This window comes from Brachyhypopomus gauderio, unplaced genomic scaffold (genome assembly GCF_052324685.1).
Source record: "Brachyhypopomus gauderio isolate BG-103 unplaced genomic scaffold, BGAUD_0.2 sc197, whole genome shotgun sequence".
NCBI lineage: Eukaryota > Metazoa > Chordata > Actinopteri > Gymnotiformes > Hypopomidae > Brachyhypopomus > Brachyhypopomus gauderio.
The window spans coordinates 3,583-12,819 of record NW_027507018.1 but is presented as its reverse complement, the minus strand read 5'-3'; positions in this window follow the sequence as shown (position 1 = coordinate 12,819).

Below are 9,237 nucleotides of genomic sequence, written 5' to 3'. Positions count from 1 at the left end.
GCGAGTTCACATTCCCCATGATAACGGAGGGAATAGGTGGTTTGTAGCGCCTCCGATTGTCGGATAGCCTAGCCCAGTGGTTCCCAAAGTGGGGGGCGCGCCCCCTAGGTGGGGCGCGGAGCTATTGCAGGGGGGGCGCGGAGCTTGAAAGTAAAACGTGCACATGTGTCAATATTAGGGATGCACCGATTCCGATATTAATATCTGAAAAAATTCTAGATCGGGTATCGGGGACAATGTGACCGATCCATAAAAACAGATCTATTCACTCTAATTATATGCTTGTATTGCTTGCTTTTCGGAGTTAGTTCAACCCTAATACTCGCGCTGGTGGTATTCCACTTAGTCCGTTTATTTGCTGGTTGACCAAAATAAACCTGGGCTCCAGCAATACTTCACTGTTCATACATGAACTGGTGAGTTGTCCAAAGCTCATTTAATGCGTTACTTACAGAAATAAATTAAAGAGCAGTGGTCTGACTCGGTCTACGGCGGAAAGCTAAAAAAACAATATTCCATACGCACGCTCAACTCGCTCCCTTAAAGAGACAGTACACATATTTCTGGCCGTTACATGCTTTGTGCTCTGCGTGATGTCTGCGCTTGCAAACTAGCCGCATATGTATTGCTGTTTCTCTTATTTCATCTCCTTATTTATTTTAAATTACATTTAGAATTCTTGAACCATTTAAAATGTTTCTTGCAGTTAATTTTTTTCATGTTTGACCAAAGTTGTGAACCTATTGTTTTTGTAAGTTTTCAACACATCCCTAGTCAATATGGGGGGGGGGGGGGGGGGGGTGTAGGGGGGGCGCAAAAATATTCTCATCTACTAAAGGGGGGCACGGCAGAAAAAGTTTGGGAACCACTGGCCTAGCCTTTAGCTTAGCACCGGCCTTGCTTCCTCGGGCTCTCCTCCTTAGCTCCTCCGGAATGGGATGTCGGTTTCCGCATCGCCCCATTGTTCTCAATCCCAGCAGTGGGCTTTGCGGGCTTGAGTACTTTTTATATGTTATATGTACAGTTTTTCTTTACATTTACTAGTGTCAGTAATTTACGCCTTTGCTGGAATCCACCATTAAAACATCTGGAACTGGAACTCCTGTGCCTGTATTCATCTCACTCTCTGTAGTGAACCCACCTCCATATTCACCCACTCGTAGTACCACGTTCACATGTATTGATTACACAATAAGGAGAAAAACAAGAAACAAAGTTTTTATCAGTAAACCAGCTACATTTACATTTACATTTACGGCATTTAGCAGACGCTCTTATCCAGAGCGACTTACAAAGTGCTTTGCTTCTGATCACAGAATACATCCTAGGAAATAGTACAAATAGGCCAGAATTCAAGACACCATTGAGTCAGACTACTACTAAACTACAGGAGTCAGTATCATTACCTAGTGTTTTGCAAGTTAGACATTTGCCTAGAAGCACAAATAACCATAAACAGACATACCACTTGCCGTTGTTCTTAAATTGTATCAGCTGAATTAGTGCTCTGGTAAGAACTCAACAAACAGGTGAGTCTTCAGTCTACGCTTGAAGATAGTAATAGACTCTGCAGTCCTAGCAGCTAATGGAAGATTGTTCCACCATCTTGGAGCCAGGACGGAGAATAGTCTGGAGCTTTGTCTTCCATGAGACTTTAAGCATGGAGTTTCAAGTCGAGCCAAGCTTGAGGTTCTAAGTGTTCGCTGTACAGATCGGCTTTTTACCATGGACATCATGTAGGGAGGGGCCAGTCCATTTTTGGCTTTGTAAGCAAGCATCAAGGTTTTATATCTGATGCGTGCTGCTACTGGAAGCCAGTGAAGAGAACGTAGTAGAGGAGTCACATGTGAGAACTTGGGTAGATTGAAGACCAGTCGTGCTGCAGCATTCTGAATTAGTTGTAGAGGTCTGATGACCCGTAGAGGAAGACCTGCAAGTAGGGAATTGCAGTAGTCCAGCTTAGATATTACTAGAGACTGCACAAGCACTTGAGTAGCTTCCTGTGAAAGGAAGGGTCGTATTCTTCGTATGTTGCAGAGGAGAAATCTGCAGGATCTGGTCAGCTTTGAAACATGTGTTGAGAATGTTACACCCAGGCTTTGAGCAGTTTCTGATGGTGTTAACAAGATGTTCTCAAAGGAAACTGTGAGGTCGTTGTGTGGGTTTGGGGTTCCTGGAATGTACAAAAGCTCAGTTTTGCTAGGGTTGAGCTTCAAGTGGTGAGTAGTCATCCATGCAGCAATATCTGTCAAGCATGCCGAGATACACCTAGAGACCTGGGTGTCAGAATGAGGGAAGGAAAGAATTAGCTGGGTGTCATCAGCATAGCAATGATAACAGAAACCATGAGACAAAATAATGTCACCAAGGGAATGAGTATATAATGAGAAGAGAAGAGGGCCTAGGACTGAGCCTTGGGGGACTCCAGTGGAAAGTTTACATGGATTGGATGTAGATCCTCTCCATGTTACCTGATAGGAACGGTCTTCAAGATATGACTGGAACCATTTCCAAGCAGAGCCAGTCACACCGAGGCTAGAAAGAACAGAGAGGAGGATGTTGTGGTTGACAGTGTCAAAGGCTGCAGAAAGGTCTAGAACAGGGGTACTCAAATAGAAATGATGGTGGACCATATTTTATTTTTTCAATCACTAAAGGGGCGGGTTACGGGGGGGGGGGAGTGGCGAACGCATTTGGGCGTCTGCTACGTGTTTGTTGTTGCCATAAAGGCAATCCCCGGCAGCGTCTTGCGATTTCAAAATAAGAGCGGATAGCGCGATTGAAAAAAAAGATTCCAAAAAAAAAAACTTTTCAAAACAGCTCGCGGGCCAGAAATAGATAGCCCGCTATTTGAGTATGGGGGGTCTAGAAGAATTAATACTGATGATAGCTTTTTAGCCTTGGCATCATGGAGCTTCTCGGTCACTGCTTTGAGGGCAGCTACATCCTGCCCTATGCCTTACCTTCATATGTAACATAATGTGTTGCATGAAATGTTATAATATAAAGCTTTACTTCATATCGATTTACGTCTGTAAATTGTGTTTTTGTCTGTTTTAAAGCACATTTGTTTGTTACACTCATTTAAGTATATATGCTGTCTTGACAGAGTAGTTTTTATTAGAAAGTGACAATCATTCTTAGCATGAATTCTTTGGTTAAGGAAGTAATTGTGGTGGAAATTTGGTGATTTCCATTTATGTCAGGCTTTCTTAGTATACATTAAACATATTAGATATAGGGGTTAGAGATCTTTTTACATATACGTGTGTTAATCATGGCACTGAAGTCATTCTCGTGACTTCAGTAGACCTCAGATGTGTGTGTGTGTGTGTTCTCTGGCCTCGGCTGAGGCCTAATCTGATGTTCCTCTGGTGTTCTAAAACTGACCTCGCTGGAAGACGCCTAATCTCTACTTGGAAGGGACTACGGCGACACTCAGGCTGTCATGACATCACAAGGATGCTGAGCGTGGAGGGGGCATGCGTCACATGCATCTGTCAAATCAACGTTAATTATTTCCTGTATTGTCCAATCACATTTGGTTGATCACCTCGTGTTCACCTCGTGGACACCGTGTGTGTTGATGATTAAACGTATAAAAGATGAGAGTTCGGAATGGTGAATTAGCTCTCTTTTGCAGACGCCTTGTGCGTTTGGAACAGGGATCTCTTGGAGAGGGATCTCTGAGCTCTCTCTGTGACAGACACCTGGCATGTTTGTAACGAAGATCTCAGGGGTTTAATCCATGCTTTGTTAAAATAAATCATTGTACTTTATTATCTAACCCAACTGCTTCTGACTTTTATTGTGCTCACCATTTAAGGGTTTCAGAATTTCTAGCACATTTTGGCACCCCAGATGGGACTCCACGACTGAGGACGGCACACCTGAGGGGGAGACTAAGCGCTTAGCTCCTGAAGGCCTTACTTCAGTCAGCCAACGACAAATTCCGTTGAGCGGGACTCGCAGGTGTGTGTGCCTCCTCGGCGTCTGAGTTTTCCCAGGAACAGACAAACAGTTAAAGTAACTAAAACCCGGTGAGTACAAACTGTCAGATAAACTTAGTGCAGAGGTGGTGACTTCTCTCCTGGTGCGTGTATACACTGTTATGGTTATCGGGCGGGGTAACTAAGCGATTGAGTGTTTCACCCTCGGCTGAGAGTCGAGGACCAGAGTATCAGGGAGAGTGAGAGTCAGGTTCTGCGTGAGTGTGTGTGTGGGGGAGCATTGTAATTTGTTTTCAGAAGCAGCAAAATGGGTGGATGTGCCAGTAGCCGTACTGACGGTGGGATCTGCAAGATACTGCGCGCACATCCTAGAGTAAGGTACATGAAAGAACGGTATGGGTCCGAAAGTTTAAAACAATTTCACATGTGGGTTTCAAAGTGTGATTTCCCAGAGGGAGGGAGTTTTAACATGAACCGAATTGCAGCATTAAGACATAGTTTGATAAAGGAACAAAATGATGGGTTTAAGGTAAACTGGGAAGACGGGATTATGAATTGCAAACATAAACTAAACTTGAGGTTCGACAGGAACTTCAGAATCTCCAGTCTGTTAAGTGTGTTGCAGATCCAGACCTGGACGGATGTCCCAGGCGACCCCCAACTGTCCCGACGGCCCCACCCAACCCCACCAACATCAAGACCCAGGAACCAGTCAGACGAAACAAGCCTCCTCCAGCACGTCCAATCAGCTCAGTGGCTCTGCACACGAGATCGCGAGACGGGCAAGACGCAACAGCCGGACCAAGCCAAGGACGGATGGCCCACATCAGCGAGCCGTCCCTGCCCCCACCTCCGGAAACAACCAACGATCAGGTGATGTGCCCAATGGTGGAAGTGGCGGGTCAGGATGGGCCTATGCTTGTTATGAGACCATGGACATTTGCAGATTTACAGGAAGTTGTAAAGCAGCTTAAGTACCCTAGCGACATTGGGGGGCGTAAGTTTGCAGATTAACTGGACATGTTTTGCCGTGAGTTCAGGCCGACGTCACATGAGCTGCACCGACTCCTGGGCCTGAAACTGGGAGTAGAGGTTGCAAGGATCCAGATGGACTGGTCAGTCAAAAACATTCAGCTGGTCAACAGCAAGTGGTCACATGAAGGTAACGAACCGTATCGGACAATGTTACATGACTGTGATGGGGTCAGAGACTTGACCCATCACATGGACTGCACTCTAGAATATACACATATGTATGCAGATTAATAACTCACCAGCTGTCCTGTGTCTTCAGGGGAGGAGGACCGTCTTCCAGGGCTTCCCTGGTGCTGGCCGGTAGAGCCCACGGTCGGCAGTAGAGGGGGGGAGACGGGTCCTACTGATCCTGTAGGAGGAGGACAGGGGAAGACAGATCATAACCATGTAGAATGTGATGTTCAACAAATAATAGCATACCATGTTCACGCATATGATAGATGTTCCAACAGGCGACGCGTGTGGTCCCGCTCCAAGGTGTTGGTACGGTCTAACAAGGTTGGGGGCGGGGCTATCCGTTTAAAAGGCCGAACTGAAGACCTATCGGGAGGACTTCCCGGAGGGGTAGCGAGTGTGCCCCGACATATTGCCAGAGACTTTTTATTGCACAGCATTTTACTGATGTTTTATTGGATCCAAGGGGTTATGTTCACATTTGTTGCACTAATTAAAATCTCGGGTGAAGTCTACTACGGAGTCAAGCCTGATCTTTTCGGGGAGAACCCTGGCCTCTCAGAGTGTAGATCGTGGAGTCGCGTCTACCCCAAGGCACATCCCCACAAATGGTGGCAGCGAAGAAGTCTTGTAAGTTTGTAGAAATAAGGAGCAGGGGACGGCTCGTATAAGTAACAAAGTCAAGACAACCCCGTCATTGAAAGGATGGCTCCAAAGCGACCTCCCGTAGTGCACAGCACAGAACAAAGCGACCCAAGGACGGAAGAAGACGATACGACGAGTCGACAAGTGGAGATAACGCCAAGCGACTCGGGCAAAGACATTGAGCGCGTATGCAGTATGCTACAAAGTTTCATCACGGAGCAGAGGGCTAAAGATGAACACATGCGAAGCGAAACAGCAAAAAATGAACAACGGTGGCGCACAATGCAGCATCAGTTTAACTTAATACAGGAAGAAGTGGAAAGAAGGCATATAGAAAGCGGACATGAAGCCGGGGAAAGTGGTGAGCTATACGAAGCGACACAGTCCCAAATTCTCCGGAGTTCTTATGCTGCTGGTGGAGGACGGAGAGGAGTTTCAGAATTCCCGCACCAGCATCAACCTTGCACGAGCGAGAGATGGCCAACTCCAAGGATGCCAATGCTCAAAGATACAGATGATATAGAACATTTTATGACAACGTTCGAGCGGATGGCTCAGGCAGCCAAATGGCCGATAGGAAGCTGGGCCATACACCTAGTCCCACTGTTAGACGGCAAAGCCCGAGCAGCCTACGTCGCCATGGACGCTGACGACACAGGCGACTATAGTAAAATCAAACAGGCAATCCTAAAGAAGTACGAAATAAACAAGGAGACCTACCGCCAAAGGTTCAGAGATTGTACGGTCCAGGATGACGAAACTCCGAGAGAACTATTCACCAGGCTTAAATCGCTATACGAAAAGTGGATGACACCAAGTGAAAAAACGAAAGGAGAGATCGGAGAAACGATTATCTTGGAACAATACCTGAGCATGGTGAGTCCCGAGTTAAGACGCTGGATTGTCGAGAGGAGCCCATCGTCTGCAGAAGACGCGGTGGAAATGGCGGAAGCATTCGCGGCGGCGAGACTGGCTGACGGAGATTTCAAGCTGGGGAATCCCAACAAACAACGCCACCGCTTCGAGCCAGGTAGGCCTGAAGGTATGGCTAGGGGTGGTCCTAATGGGCAGAGTAGCAAAGCTGCTGTGCACAGGCATTGGCGTGATACCAATAGGAAGCCAGAGAGGGACAGAAACGCGATTGTAAACCGTACGGACAGAGTTTTTAAATGTTTCAATTGCAATCAGCTCGGACATAAGATAAACGTATGCCCGTTATTGCAGAGTTCAGCTCGGTTGTGTTATTCCCCTAGAAGAGAGCATAGCTTTAAACCGGTAACGGATACGAAGGAGAGTCTGATAGACGTAAAAATAAACAACAAAACGGTTAAAGCCCTGATAGATACAGGCGCTAGTCAGACATTAGTGTCGGCGAAATGTGTGCCAAACCTTCACATAAAACGAGAGCTTAAGCTCAGAGTGAAATGTATACACGGGGAAGAACAAACCTACCCGACAGCGGAGGTTGACATTGAAATAAACGGGCAAATGTACCGATTAAATGTCGGCATCCTAGATCAAATACCGTATACTGTGGTTCTGGGGAGAGATTTACCAATTCTGATAGACTTATTAACATCGAGTCAAAAAACGGCAGAAGCGTTTGTGGTTACCAGAAGACAAGCAAAACAAAACGAGGCAGATAACATTAAGTTAATGCAGGAAATGCCATTTAATGTAGCTCCTAAAATTAAGAAGTCTCGCAGAGAACGTCGATATGACAAGGTGAAGGGCACAGTCATTTCAGAACCGTTAACAGTTCCAGGCACTAGTACAGGAGAATTACCAGGAAATATACGGGAACTTCAAAAGCAGGATGTGTCTCTTAAACCCCTATATCAGAAATGTAATCAGGGGAACAGTCTGGGTAGGAATGAGCTCCAGTTTAAACTACGAGATAACATTTTGTATAGAGTAAAGGGCGAGGTTGAGCAGTTGGTGGTACCCACATGTATGAGACAAACAGTACTTAAAATGGCACATTCTGAGCCATGGGCAGGCCACTTAGGACAGGCTAAGACACTGTCTAGAATTGCAAGTCGGTTTTTTTGGCCTAGGGTACATTTGGATGTGGCAGAGTGGTGTAAAACATGTCCTGAGTGTCAGTTGTCAGCGCCTCAACAGAGAACAGATAGAGTTCCTATGATCAATATGCCCATCATAGAGGAACCATTTGCCCGCATAGCCATGGACGTGGTCGGACCCCTGCCGAAAAGTCGGGGGGGGGAACCGTTACATTTTGGTGGTTTGTGATTATGCAACACGGTATCCTGAGTGTTTTGCACTCAGGAAAGTTAAAACACGCCAAATAGTTAACGCATTGATCCAGTTAATATCTAGGGTGGGTATCCCAAGAGAGGTCTTAACAGACCAGGGAACAAACTTTACATCTAAACTGCTCAGAGACGTTTTCACACTGTTAGGCATTAAGGGTATAACGACCACCCCATACCATCCTCAGACCGACGGGCTCGTTGAGCGCTTTAATAAAACACTTAAAAGCATGCTCAAGAAGTTTGTTTCAGAGACTGGTGCAGATTGGGACCAGTGGCTGCCATATCTCCTCTTCGCCTATAGAGAGGTACCCCAAGCCTCTACAGGATTTTCACCATTCCAGCTTTTATATTCCAGAGAAGTGAGGGGCCCAATGGATGTCCTGAAAGAAGCTTGGGAAGGACACGATGGAGAGCAGAAGATCAATGTGCTCTCGCACGTGCTTAAGATGAGAGACAAGATGGTTCAGCTGACTGAGATGGCCAGAGACAACATGGAGGGAGCCCAGCGACACCAAAAACAGTGGTATGATATGGTCGCAAAGGACAGAGAATTGCAACCAGGCAATAAAGCACTTGTCCTTCTCCCCACATCTGACACAGGTCTGTTGGCTAAATGGCAGGGACCATACGAAGTACTGCGGAGGATAGGTAAGACTACCTATGAACTACTTCTCCCTGAGAGGAAGAAATCAAGACAAACCTTTCACATTAACATGCTAAGAGTGTGGCGAGAGGGCCAGCTGAATCCAGCGGAACAGTTATGGGTGAGAGCAGTTGGAGAGGAGGAAGAGCATGAAGAGCAGTATTTTCCTAGTATAGGAGTGGCCAGTACCCCTCTTGATCTGTCACACCTCAACACTCAACAACAAGAACAGCTTACGAGCATAATTCCACCAAACCTCTTTAAAGACGAGCCGGGCAGAACAAGCATCATGCAACACAACATCCGTCTGCTGAAACCGGATCCACTCAGACAGACGAACTGCAGAGTGCCAGCACGCCTGATTCCAGACTTAATGAGGGAAGTACAAAGTATGCTAGAGTTGGGAGTGATAGAACCGTCAAAGAGCGAATGGTGTAGTCCTGTGGTGCTGGTACCCAAGAAAGACGGGGGCCTGCGATTCTGCATAGACCTCTCTAAGCTCAACGCCGTGTCT